At 43.8% G+C, this 20,736-nt stretch overlaps 1 long non-coding RNA gene across 1 annotated transcript in view; it reads right to left on the reverse strand.

Annotated features, from left to right (window-relative positions):
- Positions 1–504: 504 nt before the first annotated feature.
- The window catches only part of LOC134929295 (uncharacterized), a 160,985-nt gene continuing 140,753 nt past the window's right edge, over positions 505–20,736 (reverse strand). Inside the window, exons 3-4 of the long non-coding RNA XR_010178451.1 lie at positions 9,449–9,571; positions 505–802 (exon numbers count right to left, since the gene is read on the reverse strand). This is a non-coding gene — a long non-coding RNA (uncharacterized LOC134929295). The remainder of the gene's footprint in view (positions 803–9,448; positions 9,572–20,736) is intronic.

Raw genomic sequence — 20,736 nt, forward strand, 5'->3', positions numbered from 1 at the left:
CAAAGAGCCCGAGGCTGGTTATGCTTAGGAGGGGGGACCCCACGCATTTTTTGGGGGGATTTTACATTGTTTAATTAAAAATAAAAAATAAAAAGAACCCCAGCACGGATCACACAGATCCGGCCGAGATTGATTGTAAAAAAAAAACGGCAGTGTTTTGCTAATCACTGCCGTAAAATTAGGAAAAAAAAAACGAATGACATCGACATCGGAAGAAAAGAAAAACACGAATACGACAGCTTAGTAAATCCATCGTAATAAATTCAAAAAGTTGCAGTTTTACACTCTCGATGTCATTCGTGATTGAACTTTGACCTATTTTCGGAAATTACGAATGTTAGTAAATATACCCCCATGTGTATAGAAAAGAAGATATACATTTTTTTATTTTTCCAATACAGTAATTCACTTGAAATCTTATTTAATATACAGTACACAAGCAATCAGTTGCATTTGATTATAATAAAATATACATACTGTAAACTGTATATAAAATTGTGGAGGAATGAGTAAAATGAACAAAAATCACACACTTATCATGTTCGATTAAAATCCGGTTGTAAGGTCATTCTCACCATTTTTGTGGATATACAGTACTTTTAAGGATTTAATGCTAAACGCTGTACTTTCCACTCCTCCGGTTAGTGTATCTGGTAATAATATTACATATGCCACAGACGGATTCCAAAAAGCTGCTTCACCTTATTATATAAGGTCCACTGCAGCGGTAGGTGGTCTCAACTGATGCACAGTTGCTAGAGTCCTGTATATATTCCGCACCTCAATATGTTCAGATCTTCATCTACAGTAAGTCACAAAAATAGATATACTTCAATAAATCAAACAACAACAAAGGGTATACAGTTCATTCATTTATTGATTAAAATGGTCCAACATTAACTATCTTTTTTTTTTTATCAGAAACCGTATGAGAACCTCTAGAATTCAGTATCTGATGTGGTTCCCTTGAGCAACAAAGGCTTCAATTAAACATTTATGGTTGTTGATCAGTCCCCACATCGACTTTAAAAAATGTGAAACATTCTTACTTGAGAACTGCTTCAACTCATGGATTTTCTTGCATGATCACCCTGATGTACAGCTGGGCACTGTACATGTATATAAAGAGCCCCCACAAATTTTTTAAGAATTTTGAGCGGGACAGAAGCCCGCTGCAGAGGGGGCGGGGCTTCTCCCTCAGCACTCACCAGCGCCATTTTCTCCACAGCACAGCGCTGAGAGGAAGCTCCCCGGACTCTCCCCTGCTTACTCACAGTGACAGAGGGTTTTCAAGAGAGTGGGGCACATAATTGGCTCATATACATATAAAAAGGCGCTACTGGGTAAACATTTGGTGTTTTTTCCTGGGTCATATAGCGCTGGGGTGTGTGCTGGCATACTCTCTCTCTGTCTCTCCAAAGGGCCTGGTGGGGAAACTGTCTTCAGATAAGAATTTCCCTTTGTGTGTGGTGTGTCGGTACACGTGTGTCGACATGTCTGAGGTGGAAGGCTCGCCTAGGTAGGAGGGGGATCGTATGAATGTGAGGTCTCTGTCGGCAGCGCCGACACCTGACTGGATGGATATGTGGAATGTTTTAAGTGCTAATGTCAATTTATTGCACAAAAGATTAGACAAAGCTGAAGCTAGGGAACAGTCAGGGAGTCAACCCATGTCTGTCCCTATGTCGCCGGGACCTTCGGGGTCTCAAAAGCGCCCACTATCCCAAATAGGAGACACAGATACCAACACGGATTCTGACTCCAGTGTCGACTACGATGATGCAAAGTTACAGCCAAAAGGTGGCCAAATGTATTCGTTATATGATTATTGCAATAAAGGATATTTTGCATATCACGGAGGAACCCCCTGTCCCTGACACGAGGGTACACATGTATAAGGGAAAGCAACCTGAGGTAACTTTTCCCTCCTCACATGAGTTGAACGAGTTGTGTGAAAAAGCGTGGGAATCTCCAGACAAAAAACTGCAGATTCCCAAAAGGATTCTTATGGCGTATCCTTTCCCGCCAACGGACAGGATACGGTGGGAATCCTCCCCTAGGGTAGACAAAGCATTGACACGCTTATCAAAAAAGATAGCGCTGCCATCCCAAGATACGGCTACCCTCAAGGATCCTGCTGACTGCAAGCAGGAGGTTACCTTGAAGTCCATTTACACACATTCTGGTACTTTACTCAGACCGGCGATTGCGTCGGCCTGGGTTTGTAGCGCTGTAGCAGCATGGACAGATTCATTATCAGCGGATATTGAGACCCTAGATAAGGATACCATTTTATTGACCCTAGGGCATTTAAAAGATGCTGTCTTATATATGAGAGATGCTCAAAGAGACATTAGTCTACTGGGTTCCAGAATAAACGCTATGTCTATTTCTGCTAGGCGAGTCTTATGGACCCGACAGTGGACAGGTGATGCCGACTCGAAGAGGCATATGGAGGTTTTGCATTACAAGGGTGAGGAATTGTTTTGGAAGGTCTCTCGGACCTCGTCTCCACAGCTACGGCAGGTAAATTAAATTTTTTGCCTTATGTTCCCTCACAGACTAAGAAAGCGACACATTATCAAATGCAGTCCTTTCGTTCAAATAGAAGCAAAAGAGTATGTGGATCGTCCTTTCTTGCCAGAGGTAAGGGCAGAGGAAAAAAGCTGCACAACACAGCTAGTTCCCAGGAACAGAAGTCCTTCCCGGCCTCTGCAAAATCCACCGCTTGACCCTGGGGCTCCGCTGGGGGAGTCCGCCCCAGTGGGGGCACGTCTTCGACTTTTCAGCCACATCTGGGTTCACTCACAGGTGGATCCCTGGGCAATAGAAATTGTTTCTCAGGGATACAAGCTGGAATTCGAAGAGGTGCCTCCTCGCCGGTTTTTCAAATCGGCTCTACTGACTTCTCCCCTAGAAAGGGAGTTAGTGTTAAATGCGATTCGCAAATTGTGTCTTCAACAAGTGGTGGTCGAGGTTCCCCTGCTTCAAAGAGGGAAGGGTTACTACTCAACTCTGTTTGTAGTCCTGAAAACGGATGGTTCGGTCAGACCCATTTTGAATTTAAAATCCCTAAACCTATATTTAAATGGGTTCAAGTTCAAGATGGAATCGCTCAGAGTGGTCATCGCCAGCCTACAAGGGGGGGATTTTATGGTATCTCTGGCCATAAAGGATGCATAACTTCATGTTCCCATTTATCCGCCCCACCAGGCGTACCTGAGATTTGCGGTACAGGATTGTCGTTACCAATTTCAGACGTTGCCGTTTGGGCTTTCCACGGCCCCGAGGATTTTCACCAAGGTAATGGCGGAAATGATGGTGCTCCTGCGCAAGCAGGGTGTCACAATTATCCCATACTTGGACGATCTCCTCATAAAAGCGAGATCACGAGAGAAGTTACTGAACAGCGTGTCACTTTCCCTGAGGGTGTTACAGCAACACGGCTGGATTCTCAACATCCCGAAGTCGCAGCTGGTTCCTACCTTCTTGGGCATGATTCTGGACACAGACCAGAAAAGGGTTTTTCTTCCGTTAGAAAAAGCTCAGGAACTCATGACTCTAGTCAAGAACCTATTGAAACCAAAACAAGTGTCAGTACATCATTGCACTCAAGTCCGGGGAAAGATGGTGGCAACATACGAAGCCATTCCCTTTGGCAGATTCCATGCAAGGACTTTCCAATGGGACCTATTGGACAAGTGGTCCGGGTCACATCTACAAATTCATCAGCGGATCACCCTGTCCCCCAGAGCCAGGGTGTCTCTTCTGTGGTGGCTGCAGAGTGCTCACCTTTTAGAAGGCCGCAGGTTCGGCATTCAGGACTGGATCCTGGTGACCACGGACGCGAGCCTCAGAGGGTGGGGAGCAGTCACACAGGGAAGAAACTTCCAAGGACTTTGGATTCCGAGTCCCTTGATGTAGTCAGGGCTTTGAAAATTTACGTGGCCAGAACGGCTAGAGTCAGAAAAACAGAAGCACTGTTTGTCCTATATGCAGCCAACAAGGTTGGCGCCCCTGCTTCAAAGCAGACTATTGCTCGCTGGATCTGTAACACGATTCAGAAGGCGCATTCTACGGCTGGATTGCCGTTAACAAACTCGGTCAAGGCCCATTCCACTAGGAAGGTGGGCTCATCTTGGGCGGCTGCCCGAGGGGTCTCGGCACTACAGCTATGCCGAGCTGATACTTGGTCGGGTTCAAACACCTTTGCAAAGTTCTATAAGTTTGATACCCTGGCTGAGGAGGACCTCCTGTTTGCTCAATCGGTGCTGCAGAGTCATCCGCACTCTCCCGACTGTTTGGGAGCTTTGGTATAATCCCCATGGTCCTTACGGAGTCCCCAGCATCCTCTAGGACGTAAGAGAAAATAAGACTTTAAACCTACCGGTAAATCTTTTTCTCGTAGTCCATAGAGGATGCTGGGCGCCCGTCCCTAGTGCGGACTACTTCTGCGAGACTTGTATATAGTTTTGCTTACATAAGGGTTATGTTATAGTTTCATCGGTTTTGGACTGATGCTACGTTGTTTTTTCATACTGTTACTGTTTAATAAGTACACAAGTTATACTGTGTGATTGGTGTGGCTGGTATGAATCTTGCCCTTGGATTAACTAAAATCCTTTCCTCGTACTGTCCGTCTCCTCTGGGCACAGTTTCTCTAACTGAGGTCTGGAGGAGGGGCATAGAGGGAGGAGCCAGTGCACACCCATACCTAAAGTCTTTCTTAAAGTGCCCATGTCTCCTGCGGAGCCTGTCTATCCCCATGGTCCTTACGGAGTCCCCAGCATCCTCTACAGACTACGAGAAAAAGATTTACCAGTAGGTTTAAAATCTTATTTTTACTGAGCTCCTCAGAAATCTCCATTGATGAATGCATGGCATTTGTTCATAAAGCTGTGTGCTAAGGATCAGAATTTAGCAGTGACTCCTATTAATGAATTCATTTATTTTATATAGGGCAGAGCCACCAAAGTACACACTTGATTCCAGCCAATAATCGACAAGAAAATGTATTGATGACTAATTTTGACCAATAAAAAAAAAAAAAAAGCATGTCCTTGTGGTGTTACTTTAATTTATTGTATTCTTTTTATGACTTGCATGAAGGTAACCAATTAACAAACGTATTACCAGTGGAGGCTGCTGCCCGTGGGCTGCAGCACAGACCTCATATTGCATGGGTGTGTGGGGAGGGGGCTGTTAACACACATAAACATACATGTAATGGGCAGATATGTCCTCATGCATCTTTGCTGCAGACACTCCTCTTGGCACACTAGGTCACAGGAGAGTCTTCTAGTGTTGGGCGTCTTGTTTACCATACATGAATCTAGAACACACAAAGAGATTGTTCTGATTAATTTGATATATGCCATCGCACTTGTATGTCTGTCAGCGACTGATTACATTTTGGATACAATGTAGCAGTTGCAGCTTTTTTCCAATACAAATTCTGTTCTTCTCCACAGCCTCAGTCACACGCAGATATACAATATGTGTCATATATCAAATGAATCAGCATAGTCTCCTGGTATGTCCTAGTCAAATTGCATTGCAACTAAAACATGTTTGACGCGAGCAGAGTTGCACTGGACAGCTCACTCACGCCAGGCATCTCGCACTGCATGGCGTATTGAGTCTAGATTTATGAGGATGCATCTGTATGTGCTTGCTGTCTTACCTGGGGATCAGCAGCGCTGCTGTGTGTCATTGAGCCACCTCAGCATGGGAGACAGCGCTCAGCTTGTCTTTCCTCTATAATTCAGCCGCCAGACTCACACTGGCAAATTTCACAGGAGTCTGAAGGCGGGCATGTAGAGGATAGACAAGCTGAGTGCTGTGTCCTGTGCAGCGGCGGTCCAGTGAAATACAGTGGCGCTGCTGATCCCCGGGTAAGACAGCCAGCACATATATTACATGAAACATACAGGGGTGTTTCCAGATAATTTGGCTCCCAGTGCGAGCATTAAAAAAATTAGCCCCCTCTATAGACATTAAAAAAAAATGTTTGCGTACGTGCTCCCGGTGAGGGTGCATGGCCTCTCTAAAATGGGCATGGCCTTGCAGGAAAAGACTACTTTACACCCCAGTTTTGACCCTACAACAACAGACCTCCGCCACCACAGGAAAAAATAAAACAAAAAAACATTCCACTATATTAAGCCCCATGCACCATATTATGCCATCCACTGCAATGCCAGCGACACATTATGTCATACAGTAAACCTTCTAATTACTTTTAAATTACCTGCTCATTGCCAGGGGTTTAATGTGCTGGGTGTCATGCTCACTGCCAGGGGTTTCATGCGCTGGATGTCATGCTCATTGTCTGGGGTTTCATGCTCTAGAATCCATGCTCATTGCCAAGGGTAATGCTCATAGCCAAGGGTGTATAATCGCTGGCAGGCACTAGAAATGGCACTGGTAACATCACATGTATGTTTATATGTGTTAACTGCCCCCCCCCCATGCAATGTGCAGTCTGTGCTGCAGCCCATGGGCAACAGCTGCCACTGGTTATTACCATGTATTCATATAGTGTTCCATATTAAGTAGCACTTTAGAGGAAATATTTGTAATCATTCCCATGAGTTCTTGTTTTGGAGCTTACAGTCTAATGGTGCATACACACTGTGAGATTCGGGCTAACCCCGATTCTCACTATGCAACAGTGGCTAGGTCAGCATCGCAAACACATAATGAGCGTGCTTGCGATACTATGTGCAATTTTGGCTAAGTGTCAATTTTGACTATCTTTTCTATGAGATAGTCAAAATTGACTTGCCTGCACAGTCTATCTAGGCTTGCAATGCCGACCGCGCGGGACCGCGCATCGGCATCGCATTGGGATCTCAAGGTGACTTTCACCTTGCGATCTGCACTAACTTTTCTTACGATTTTAACTATATAGTCAAAATCGTAAGAAAATATCTCACCGTGTGTACATACCATTAGACCCTTTCTACAAAATCACAGCTACTATAAATTTTTGTCAGCTGCTAATTAGTCTGCAAGTAGGTTTTTGGACTGTGGGAGTAACCACTGCCCCTAGATGTAAGTAACCCATGCAATCATGGCGAGAACATGCAAGCACCACATATATAGGACCCTGCTAACCACTGTGCACTGGGGAGCTGCTTCTCTGCTCTCCCTCTGCCAACAATCTACTGTTTGAAGCCTTCTTCATATGTCCCTTGGAGACAAGATTTATGTGACTGCAAAATATTCAGCTAAAGGGTGAGGATCTAATAATTAAAGTTAACATAATAGAGGGGTCATATAAATGTATTTTAACCAAAAAGATGGAAGTAAAAGATATATATAGAAATTACTCTAGGTCAGTGGTTCTCAACCTCAGTCCTCAAGTACCCCCAACAGTTCTTGTTTTCCAGGTCACCTAGCAGTTGAACAGGTGTATTCATTACTCACTGACACATTATAAAAGACCCACATGTGGAGCAAATTATTTCACTTGCAATCCTGTGAGGAGACCTGGAAAACATGAACTGTTTGGGGTACTTGTGGGCCGAGGTTGAGAACCACTGCTCTAGGTCACACTGTCTAGGGTCAGCTTAAAAGGATTCTCACTTCTGTGCTTTCCTACAAGGTCTGAAAATAAATCAGACAAAGGGTTAATTTACTAACTTCGGTTTGTCGACACCACCGATGATCGAGGACATTATCAATGGATTTAAAGCAACAACAGAAATAAATTCTAAACAAGCCTGGTTTGGCAATTATTACAGGTGCCATTTTAAATCCATCAGTCAAAGCTGCCAATAATCATTGGCTTTGACAAACCTCAGGATAATAAATCTATCTCTTCAGTTCACTGCCATTGTATGCTACACATCGGTGTGTTTATAATGGATGCAGGGTGTAGCACACCGCACACCCTGCTCCTATATATATTTAAGTCTACAATTCTAATACAAGCTACCAATGCATTAATGGTACAAAGTGGACAACAATTCTGCCTACAAAGACTTCCTTATATACAGCAGAATAGAGTTCTAATTTATATTTGCAGCAGGTAAAATGAGTTTTAGAAATCTCACCATCATATTTTACATTTTCTTTTTCTGTCCAAGTCCTCATTAAAAGAGTCCAAAATGTAACTTTTTTTTAAACTGAAGTACCCTAGACATGATAGACCTGTAGCTGAGGTGAGAATGAAAGAGATCACTGCTTTAAGTTTGACTTTTCCACCCCCAGAGGAATATTTAGCAGAAAATAAATGGACCATTTATCCGACTGCTGGTTTTCTATTGCGAAAGAGCAACTGACCCTGCAATTCAGCATAGAGACGCTGTGAACGATTCTGTTAGCTTTTTAGTGTAACACCCTTCAGCAATTCATTGGAGCCGTGTGAAGAGAGAGTGTTCGGCTCTATCAGTAAACAGCACACAAGAAACTGTTTATCAATGATGACTGTATGATATAAAATGTTTATTCAGAAAGAATGTTGCTTTTTTTCACAGCCAAGCATCATTTGAATCAACACAAATTCTTATGGATGAAGCGTTTTACTGCACTTGTACACTGAGATCTCTGATTTGCAGCTACAGTGGCTCCACAGTGCTTAAGCTAGTGAGTGACTTTTGCTGCCTTCGGTATCACCTTTGATGAAAAATTAGTATCTTACATTCGATTCAGTTTACAATCAAAGTGCACTTTGAGGTGAGGAGATTCCTGCATCATTTCTTGATAGAGGCCATCTGTTTATAGATAATTTTTTCCTGGCTCCAGGCACTTAGCTTTAAATACTTCTCTGTCTGTACTTGCTATCTAAACCTTTAAACCATAAAGCTCTTTTTGAGCTTAAGAGCAGGTTTTTCTATATTCTCCTGTAAAACATACACACACACATGCACCAGGGGAAATATGTTGACCTAAATCACTTGGGTTTACTTTCAAAACTGTCAGACAAAATTAACAGTTCTAATAAGACATTTAGAAGTAAGTACGGTCATTTAAGTAATATATAGAGTATACTAAAGAAAAATATTCTCAAGAAAATAAAACAACACACCACAACCAAACTGTAAATGTCTTACTGGCTAGTCTACAAAAAGTGTAATAAAGAGTAAAGAAAAATGAGGAAAAAAATGTCAGGGACATTGCAGAGGTCCAGCACATGCTGTCTCTTCTGTTTTTGTGACACTGTAATTTGGTCTGGTTTTCACCACCATAAGAAATGGTTAGTGTGTCATGGTGACATTATTTGGGAGGAAGTAAAATTCTCCTTCTTCAGACTGGAAGACCTGGCTGGTCTTAGGCAAGGTGAGTTATTATATTGTGCCTGATATTGTGCTCATGTACAAGACTATACAGTACATTCAAGGAGTTGTATCACATCTTGCTGGCATCTACAGCACCTTCTAAGCCCTACAAAATGATTTTTATTGGAAGAGGGAGTGCTCCATACGGTCTCCCTTCTGTTTACCTGCTGGGCACTGCCGGAGTTGCTTCACTGCCGCGACCTCTGACCCAGATCCCGAATGCACTATTGCGCATGTGTTGCATCTCCACGCTTCTTCTCTGTCTTAAGAATGGGCTAGATAATTTCCTAATGGATAAGGATATACAGGTTTATGGGGGGTAAATCATGCACTATAGTAAGAAATAATAATAATAATAATAATAATAATAATAATAATAATAATAAAAAAGGAATAGACATAACGGCTAAACATTCACCACAGTTAAAATTAGTCTTAAAATTATTACAGTGTAGGAGATCACTAACAGGTTGAACTCGATGGACAAATTACCTTTTTTCAACCTCAGAAACTATGTTACTATGTTACTATGCCCTCCTTAGGAAGAGAATGTGTCCTGAGCGTCTCCCATATTGTAACTAGAACACCCTAAGTTGTAATGCAAGCTTGTGCAAATTCATTATTTCTCTTTTTTACACTGCAAGTTAGATGTGAGTTTGGACACACCCCTTTCAGATCTAAATCTCAGTGCACTTTACATCTGCCCCACCTAAACTCCAGCATGGTTTTACCAAGGTGCAAAGTTACTTGCTCATTTTTGCTTTGCTCCCAACTCAGAATAAAACCCCTCACAATTGCTGCCTAGGTGTCATCTTTCAATCCTGCCTCAGCTTCATTTCACATATCCAGTCCCTTCCAAGTTTGTTACACTGCAAGTAAATCCTCCTTCTCATTCAGGCCGTTACAAAAACTCTGGTCCACTTTCTTACCATCTATAGCCTTGACTAGTACAACTTTCTCCTAGCTGGCCTTCCCTTTATTCACACTTACATCCTAGAATCTATTTAGAAATGCAGAGGTGAGATAGCCTTCCCCTGCCAGTACAATTGGCCTACTGTAGATCACATCATCATCACTTCATGAGAAGGAGAGTGCACTCACTAAACCTAAACTATACATTAACAAGCTACAAACAAGATCTTTACTTCCATAAAGAGGCCTAAAGTGATGTGCCAAAACCCCTTAAATTAAATCTGTTACAATTGAAACAAATCCCCAAGTAAAATGGCAAGCCCTTCAGAACTAAGATGAACTCCATCAGATCGATAAAGGTTGACATCTTCATATCTATTGTACTTTACCACACAGCAGTGACACACGGTGTGGAAAGGCATACTAAGGTATAAGACAGAGTTTTGACTATATAAAGTATATGAAAAATACAAACAATATATTATAAATATCTTCTTTGTATTAATCTAAGCATTTTTATAGTGAAAACTCTGGAGTAAAAAGTCAATAATAGGTGAGGCAGTGCTTCACCTGTCTATCTTTTCCTCACATCTCTGATCACAAATCGCCATATTTCCAATAGTATATGCTGCTGTATCTTTGTATCATGCCCACATGCACGCTTGGGCTCCTATATTGTGTGTAAATCTGGCTCTGGTACTAGCCAGTGCATCCTCAAACATTTACCTCACCGTATATCCCTGCCACACAGGCACCATTGGTTAAAACAAAATGCGCCACTGTCACATTCATTTTCCATCTATTAACATCAACAACTGCACCAGACTTACAGTAGCGTCCCTCTAAATAAGTCTCGAAACTATAGCTTGTCAAACAATATTACAAGAAGGCCAGGTCTCAGCAATGAAGTGAAGATCTCTAATCACTACTGAATGCAGATCCAAATGTGGTAAGGCATCTGATATAATTGTCCCAGAGATGCACCACCAACACCTTAGGAATGCCAAATTTCTGCAAAGCCTCCAACAATCTGTCTTTCAAAAAATGCCAGTACATGCCACAAAAGCCAAGCCAACAAATGATGTCAGAGGAAACAGCACAATATCAGAAGCCACAGCAAATTTAGATATCCAAAAAAATAAAAGAATGTCCCAAAACCCAAACTGGTTTCACATTCATAAGGTCTGAAAAAATGAAATGACAAAACATAGAAACTCAAACAAACAGCTAATAAAATGTCAAACAAGATGAGTAAAGGAGAGAATGAAACTAATTAATAATGGGATGGTATCAGGATCCTGGCGCTTGGGATGTCGGCAGTCAGAATACCGAAAGCGGCATCTCGACGCTTGGGATCCCGACTCGTACCACTTAAGTATACTACCCTAAATCCCTAACCCCCCTAAAACTAAACACCCTCCCCGGAGCCTAAACCTAAGCCTCCCTCCCCCACAGCCTGACCCTAACCCTCCTTAGTGGTGCCTAATCTTCCCCATGGGTACCTAGCTCTAACCCTCCCTGCAGTTTAACCCTAACTCCACCTCTTCCCCGCAGCATAGTACTCCCTCCACAGCCTAATCCTAATATCTCCCCTGCGGCTTACCTCTCAGGAGACCCGGCATACTTACGTTCGGGATCCCAAAGTTCATTGTGAATTATGTCAGGATACTGATGTCGCTGTTCCGAGCAGTGTCGGGATTCCTTCATGGATATTCTAAATGCCGGGATCCCGAAATCTGGATCCCTTAATACCGCCATATACAGTATTTATATTGAATTAAATGCCAATTCAATCTGGTGATTAGTTAAGGCTCTGGATAGCTGCAAAGAAAAGAAACAGCCAAACCCAGACATATAGTATATATTGATGGAAAGCTGTTGAGTACCATCAATCCAGAGATTGTATCTCAGAATCTGAGTGACCCAAGGAAGCAGAAACAGTAGAGGTTCCAATGCGAAAAGAGTGAGGACCAAACTCTCTTTGGCAGTACCAGATCAAGGTCCTCACGGGCCTGGAGCTGAAATTTATGAAATGGGCCTATTGTGCACTGTCACAGGGGGTGTATCGAGCATGGTGGGGTATGGTCTATGCCATAGGGTGCAGCTAGCACTATGAAAGGCATAGCTACTAGTAGCCAAAGTAGAAAAGTGGTCAAAGTCCAAAATTTGAAGTGGGGGTATGGAAATGCTCACCACATAGCACCCCTCTCTGCACTACACCACAGCTCCGCTCACCACACACCTCCCTTCTCTGCACTACACCCCAGCTCCACTCACTGCACAGCTCCCCTCTCTGCACAACACCACAGCTCCACTCACCACACAGCTCCCTTCTCTGCACTATACCACAGCTCCGCTCGCTGCACAGCTCCCCTCTCTGCACTACACCACAGCTCCGCTCACCACACAGCTCCCCTCCCTGCACTACACCACATCTGCGCTCACTACACAGTTCCCCTCCCTGCACTACCCCACAGCTACGCTCACCACACAACTCCCTTCTCTGCACTACAGCACAGATCTGCTCACCACACAGCTCCCCTTCCTGCACTACACCACAAATGCGCTCAACACAGCTCCTCTCTCTGCACTACACCACAGCTGTGCTCACCACAGCTCACCTTTCTGCACTACAGCACAGATCCGCTCACCACACAGCTCCCTTCTCTGCACTACACCACAACTGCGCTCAACACAGTTCCTCTCTTTGCACTACACCTCAGCTGCGCTCACCAAACAGCTCCCCTCTCTGCACTACACCACAGCTGCGCTCAACACAGCTCCTTTCTCTGCACTACACCACAGCTCCGCTCAATGCACAGCTCCCCTCTCTGCAGCATAGCTCCCCGCACACCAACACAACGTCTCTCTCCGCACTACAGCACAGATCCACTTATAAACACAGCTCCCCGCACCACACTACACCACAGCTCACCTCATTCCACAAGTCACTGTTGGCAGCACCCCCCCTCCCCACCCCCCCAGTGTGGCAGTTGGGACAGCCCTTCTCCTTGCGATGAGACTAGAAACAAACAAGACTCACAGACTAGCTCCTAATAAGGAGCGTCCGCTGGCTGCTGGTTGACAAGCTGTAATTGGCTCACGTCAGAGCCAAATTCAAAATGCGTCCAGTTTCCGTAATTTGCTCCCAGAACGCGAGTCGTTATTCTTGCGAAGTAGGGGTAACGCTGTTCTATTTAAATTCTGGGAAGACAGAATTTATTTAGTGCCCTCACACATGCAAATATATATATGTACTGTATGTGCATGTGTAAGGGCACTCAATAAATCCAACTATAATACCGGGGTGGCTTCCCAGAATTTAAATAAAACAGTGTTACCCCTGCATTGCAAGAATAAGGCGGAACTCCAAGGCCTTACGGCCTTTATATACCGTATATGCAAAAAAAATAAAAAAATCTTTACTCCAATATTACAATTTCAAGACATCTTCAGTCTTTTCATAAGGATATATATACAATAGCACCTACTTTTATTAGTATTTAGAAGTGTGCAAATGTTTATTTAAATTGTTATATATATATACATATATATATATATTTATATACACATATAAAGTCCGTGGAGTGCCACCTTAATCTGGTGAAGGGTAATACTGTATATATACAGAAATAATGAGACAGTTGACTGATGACTTGACCTATACCTGTCTCCAGACCAACCCCATCCCAAATATAAAAACAAGGGTTGATGACCCACTACATTTAGGGTTCCAATCACAGTATATCGATAAACACACATATGAATTTTTGACTGTTGACTTTCCGGTATGCCCCATCATTTACACCATTCCCATGATTCATAAGACCCTCTCACACCCACCAGGCAGGCCAATCATTTCAGCCAGGAACTCGCTTCTACAACCATTGGCCATCTATATCGACACCTTTTTACAACCCATAGTACAACTCAGTAGTAGCTATGTGCGGGATACTTCAGATTTTCTCCACAAATTGTCCACTTTACCTCCAAATTTGGACAACATCTTACTGGCGATAATGGATGGGAGTTCCTTATACACTATCATCCCCCATGAACAAGGCCTTCAAGCATTGGAAAGAGCACTACTACAACAACCACCTAACGGAGCATCAATTTTCTGGATATCACTGTTACCTTGGAGGAAGGCCGCATCAGCACGAGTCTATACAGAAAACCCACTGACCGAAACACTCTGCTACTCTCAAGTAGTCAACACCCACCGGCCTTGAAAAACAACCTCCCAGTCTCACAATTCCTCAGGGTGATGCGGAACAATTCTGAAAATGAGACTATGGAGAACCAATTGACCGAGATGACCACGCGTTTTTTACAACGAGGCTATAAGAAGGAGATAATTGCAGGGTGTTTACTAAAAGCCAGGAAGAAGTTTGCTGCACCCACAACCAACACACAGGGTACACTGACTACAAACCGAATGGTGTTTACCACCACATACAGTAACCAATCTAATAAAGTCACTAGATCAATCCGTACGCATTGGCCGATCCTTACAACAGACGACCACCTTATACTGAAAAGAAGTACTCCCCCTATGATGGCTTTTCGCAGAGCAGCAAACCTTAAACAACTACTGATGAGACCCCTGGTTGAACATAGCCCCTCCACGACATCAACATGGCTACATGAACGAGGCCCTGGTTGTTTTAAATGCACAGATTGCACCACTTGCAGAGGTATGCTTACAGGACCAACTTTTCCCCATCCCCACTCTGGACGACCAATAGCGATTAAATATAGATTGTATTGTATGATGGACCATCTTATCTAAATTTTAACCTGCCCATGTGGACTTTCCTATGTCGGGATGACCTCCAGGCGATTCTGTGACAGGATGGCCAATCACAGAACATCCATCCACCAAGCGATCTCATCAGGGACAGCGACATTGCCAGTAGCCCGGCATTTTATGACATCCCGACATCAAGTATCGGACCTCAGATCGAAGCTCATCGATTGGATCCCACCACTACCTCGAGGGGGTGATTGCACCCTCTTGCTCCGAAAAAGGGAAAGTTCATGGATCCACAGACTGGATACTATTGCCCCCAGGGGCATGAATGAAAACAACCCGTTGTCCATTTTTTTGAAATAACTCTGAATCTCCACATCTATAATGTTGATGACCCTAAATCCATGTACCCCTTAACCCTTTGATACACATAGTTTCACCTAGTGTGATTAGTTATCACTATATTCTGTACCTTTTTGTTTATGGTGATCTATACACGTATGTTTTCTTTTTAGTGATCTCACAGGTCTCTTTATATACCTTTCTTCATATTTTTCCATTTTGTCTTAAAAGTTTATTCTATTTTTCTGCTATACCTACTAGCAATGGGCAATCACAGATGGATTCCCATGGTTACCGGTTAATACCGGAAGTGAGGTCAGCATCACAGGCTTGCGGTTTACTATAACACCGCTGTATCTCTAAAGTTACCTATAGCATTATGCCCTCACATTGTGTGTATAAACCATGTGTGCCACTGTATGCTCTCACTATGCCCAAGTATTGCACAGTAGTGATGTACTGAATATTTACTCTATACCACACATTACTCAGTAGCGCCGTGCGGCTCACTTCCGGTATTACCGGAAGTGACGCCTGCGTTCCACTGTGCGTTCCACCCCGGCTCCGGCGCAACTGGCGCCCCACACTATTTAATTTAAGTTTATCACGAGCATTATGCTCTCCTGTGATGATACATGTGTGCCATTAGAGTGTACACTATACACACATTGCTAGTTTAGTGCTGCGCGGCTTACTTCCGGTATTACCGGAAGTGACGCCTGCGTTCCACTGTGCGTTCCACCCCGGCTCCGGCGCCACTGGAGGCGGAACTGGCACCTTTTTAGGTATATAATAGGGGCCAGTGAGGCTTTTATCTGGTGCTCCAGTTTCCTACCACCACTTTGACTCATGCTGTACTACTGAACCTGTTGATTGTGTTGCCGCATACCTTGAAAAAGGTCCTGGTGTGGACCGAAACAATGGACACTTCCTGGAAACTGTGAGATTGACTTTGAAATAAATGTGAACTTTTTTGATTTTTGATACTCTAGTCTGGAGAGTACCAATTTTTTTCACATAGTGGAGATACTGTATGTTATATATATATATATATATACTGAGCAGGAGGGCAGGTTGAGGATTTGTTAATTATATATGCTGCCGGCAATAAATATATATATATCTATATGTATATATATATATATATATACATCTAATTAGCAGGGCCGGAGCCTGCCCTGCTGCCCAATATGCCACAGCAGGTGTCAGGCCTGACACCTCACCTGTCAAGAGGATCTTCAGACACCCTGCTGCTGCCGCCATTGCGGAGCTCCATCTCTGAGTGCACTGCAAACCGCACATGTCTGTGTTGGAGTCTCTAGGCGCGGAGGTGGCGAGGCGGTACTTGTGTGATTTCATGCTCACTGACATCACATGGGTGAGAGGAGGTGCCGAGTCACAGTACTGTATATCAGGCGCAGGAAGGGCTGGAATAGTCTATACCACTGCGCCGCCGTCATATGCAAAATGTCTATGCCGGCGGAGGCATTTTAATTACCATGCACCGGCGGGCAGCGAGGGGAGTGAGGCCGGGTGGGATGGGGGATGACGACATCTAGACCAATGTTTGTGATTTAGATCTAACAGTCATGCAACAGTGTTCGCGCTAGGCCACTCCCCTATGTAAAAATGTGTAGGGGCGTGGCTTAACGTGAGTACTGTTGCACGGTAGCGAGCTACTGCAAGGTGGTGCGATGCAGTGAAGTCCTGTTATATCTTTTATTAAACACTATACGTACGGTGGTTGATACCGCCTGCTTCGGTACATTCTTCTGACATTTGTGTGTGAAAAGCTGGTGTAATAAATTTTTTTATAAAAATGGATTTATGCACTATGGAGCACCCTTTTCTTTGTTTTTAGATTTTAAAACCAACTGTGGATTTTGGTGTCAAAAGGAGCTGCTGATCATATGAATTGAAGTGCAAGGAGACATTATGGATTTCCCTTTGCTAGAGGGAACAGTCTGCCTTTCCTAAAAACACTGGGACTTGTAGTTCCACAGAGTAATTTGTAAGACGTACTAATCTTTGCGCATAAACTTTGATTTTCATTATATATATATATATATATATATATATATACATACTCCGTAAGGACCATGGGGTATAGACGGGATCCACAGGAGACATGGGCACACTATAAGACTTTGAATGGGTGTGAACTGGCTCCTCCCTCTATGCCCCTCCTCCAGACCTCAGTTAGACTTTGTGCCCAGGAGTGACTGGACACACACTAGGGGAGCTCTACTGAGTTTCTCTAAAAGACTTTATGTTAGGTCTTTTATTTTCAGGGAGACCTGCTGGCCACAGGCTCCCTGCATCGTGGGAGTGAGGGGAGAGAAGTCAGACCTACTTCTTCTTAGTTAAGGGCTCTGCTTCTTAGGCTACTGGACACCATTAGCTCCAGAGGGTTCGATCGCTTGGTTCGCCTAGCTGCTTGTTCCCGGAGCCGCGCCGTCACCCCCCTCACAGAAGCCAGAAGAAAGAAGCCGGGTGAGTATGAGAAGAAAAGAAGACTTAAGTGACGGCAGAAGACTTCAGTAACGGAGGTACAGCGCAGCGGTCGCGCTGCGCTCCATGCTCCCACACACCAACGGCACTCACAGGGTGCAGGGCGCTGGGGGGGAGCGCCCTGGGCAGCAAAGTTACGGATAGTCTTAACGCTGGCATAAGTTAGTTATTCGGGGCCTGGCCACCATTTCCGATACCCCCACCAGTATGAGGCAGCGGTCACGCTGTGCGCCATTGCTCCCACACACCAACGCTTTTTACACAGGTGCAGGGCGCTGGGGGGGCGCCCTAGGCAGCAATGTATATACCTTTTGGAGGGTGATAACAAGTTTATACAGTGTGTAGACACTGTATAGGGACCCCCGATAGCATAAAAAGAGCTATTTTATTAGCGGGCTGAAGCGCGCCGAGAAGGAGCGGGGCTTAGCCCTCATTGCAGAAGTCAGCGCCATTTTTCTCCATGACCCACCAAAACAATGTAAAACAGTGCATATGTGAGGGGGCACAGTGTTTAGTGCTATATAGAGGACAATATAGCACTATTTGAGATAAATGGGCAGGTACTCTGTGTGTTGTGCTTATATATCTGTGTGTTCCCTGTTGGATACCCACTATAGCTTAGTCGACGTGTGTCGACAGGTGTGAGTGCTCTGTCACTTATGGGGATCACTGTCGGCATCGCCAACGCCTGTTGGTGCTTGATTCTGTCAATGCAGTGTCAGCAGGTCGGTTTTTGTATACTTGTTAAAAGTAAACACTATAGGGGAGACACAGTAGTGTGGGGGTGACCCTGTCGGCACCAACTGTTTTTACTGGGTGTAAGATAACATGCTGTTACTGCCTTATATACCTGTGTATATATTTATATGTATATGTATATGTATGGTACGGTTCAATGGGCCTGTAGCCAGAGCCGGCCATAGGCATAGGCAAACTAGGCAATTGCCTAGGGCATTTGATATGCCTAAGGGCATCAGCAGCTTCTGCTGATTAAAATGATATGCGGCATGCCTATATTCTGTGTGTAGCATTTCATATGCAGGTACAGCCACAGTCTCACACAGTATATAGGCATGCTGCATATCATTTTAATCAGCAGAGGCTGCTTGTGCATCCTAGCCACAGCAATGCAAATAAGATGGATTTTCATTAAAAAATGTGCCCGACGTTAGCATTGAGGCAAGATTTATGAGGACACATCTGTATCCAAGCAGAGGCAGAGGTCACAGTGTTAGTGGCAGTGTGAGTGCTGTGTGCATGTGAGTGGGTTGGTTGTGCAGTAGTGTTCGGAATATGTGTAAGGAGCATTATGAGTGTCATGTAAAAATGCATTAATAATGTGCAACATATGTGTAAGGGGCACTATGTGTGCCATTATGTGTATAAGGGCATTAATAATGTGTGGCATATGTGTAACAGGGTACTACTATATGTGTGACATTATGTGTATAGGGGCATTAATAATGTGCAGCAAATGTGTAGGGGGCACTATGTGTGTCATTATGTGTATAAGGGCATTAATAATGTGCAGCATATGTGTAAGGGACATTATGTATAAAAGGGCATTAATAAAGGTTGTCATAATGTGTAAGGTGCATTATGTTTATAAGGACATTAATAATGTGTCTCATATGTGTAAGGGGCATTACTGTGTGGCATATTGTGTATAAGGTGCTCTACTATGTGGCATTGCGTATAGAAAGGGCACTACTGTGTCGTCTAATGTGAATAAAGAGCAATAGGGTGTGGTGTAATGTGAATAAGGAGCAATTCAGTGTGATGTAATGTGAATAAGGGCTCTACTGTGAAGAGTAACGTTTATAAGGTAAAGTGATACTACTGTGGGATGTAATATGAATTATGGACACTATCGCATGATCAAATGTGAATAAAGTTGCAGTACTGTGTGGCGTAATTGGAATTGGAGTTACTATTGTGTGGTCATGCCCCTTGCCAGCAAAAACACACCCCTTTTTGGGCTGTGCGCCAAATGTGCGAACTGTTCCTATTTAAAATATAGGGGGTACAAACACCAAAATAAGGACTGCTATGGATGAGGGGTGGTGGTGCTGGGAAAGAGGTGCAAGATCAGAGGCAGAACAAGCGGTGGTGCTAGGGGGCACCAGCCCAAATCTTGCCTAGGGCATCATATTGGTTAGGGCCGGCTCTGCCTGTAGCTCGAGCACAGACATGGTAGTTTGTGGGGGGGAGTGTTATTGATATTATATATGTATACTTCCCTCAGACCCCTCGGGATTGCAAGAATATTACTTTGCCTGGTTTCTACTCCCTGCTGTCGACGAATTCTAGGTTTTCTGTAGACCATAAGGTTTCCTGTTAGATCCAGAACTGGGGCATACAGTACATGGTAATACACATTCCGAACACGTTAATGTCACTAAGGACCCGAAGGTTCCGGACAATCCGCTTCTATGTATGTTGTGTATATGTATATATATATATATATATATATAGAGAGAGAGATACTGGCGGCACTCCACGGGTTTTCAAGAAAAGACAGCTACACAAGCTTAATGTCAACGTTTCAGGTGCTGTTTATTCACACCTTTCGTCAGGATCCTGACGAAAGGTGTGAATAAACAGCACCTGAAACGTTGACATTAAGCTTGTGTAGCTGTCTTTTCTTGAAAACCCGTGGAGTGCCGCCAGTATCTCTCTCTCTGTGTTTGCTCCGTCTGGACCGTGGAGGGCACCCAGGTATTTAAAACGTTTGTTTGGAGTGCCGGTCATATTGGAACTATATATATATATATATATATATATATATATATATGTGTGTGTAATGGTGTATTACATTAGGTATATTCATATTATGAATTATATTGAATGCTGAATTAAAAGTATTCCTTCTCATGTGCTGGTCGCTCTGTTGATAAAGCTCTACGTCGGCCATGACGAGTTGGTCTCAGATCC

Source organism: Pseudophryne corroboree, chromosome 5 (genome assembly GCF_028390025.1).
Source record: "Pseudophryne corroboree isolate aPseCor3 chromosome 5, aPseCor3.hap2, whole genome shotgun sequence".
NCBI lineage: Eukaryota > Metazoa > Chordata > Amphibia > Anura > Myobatrachidae > Pseudophryne > Pseudophryne corroboree.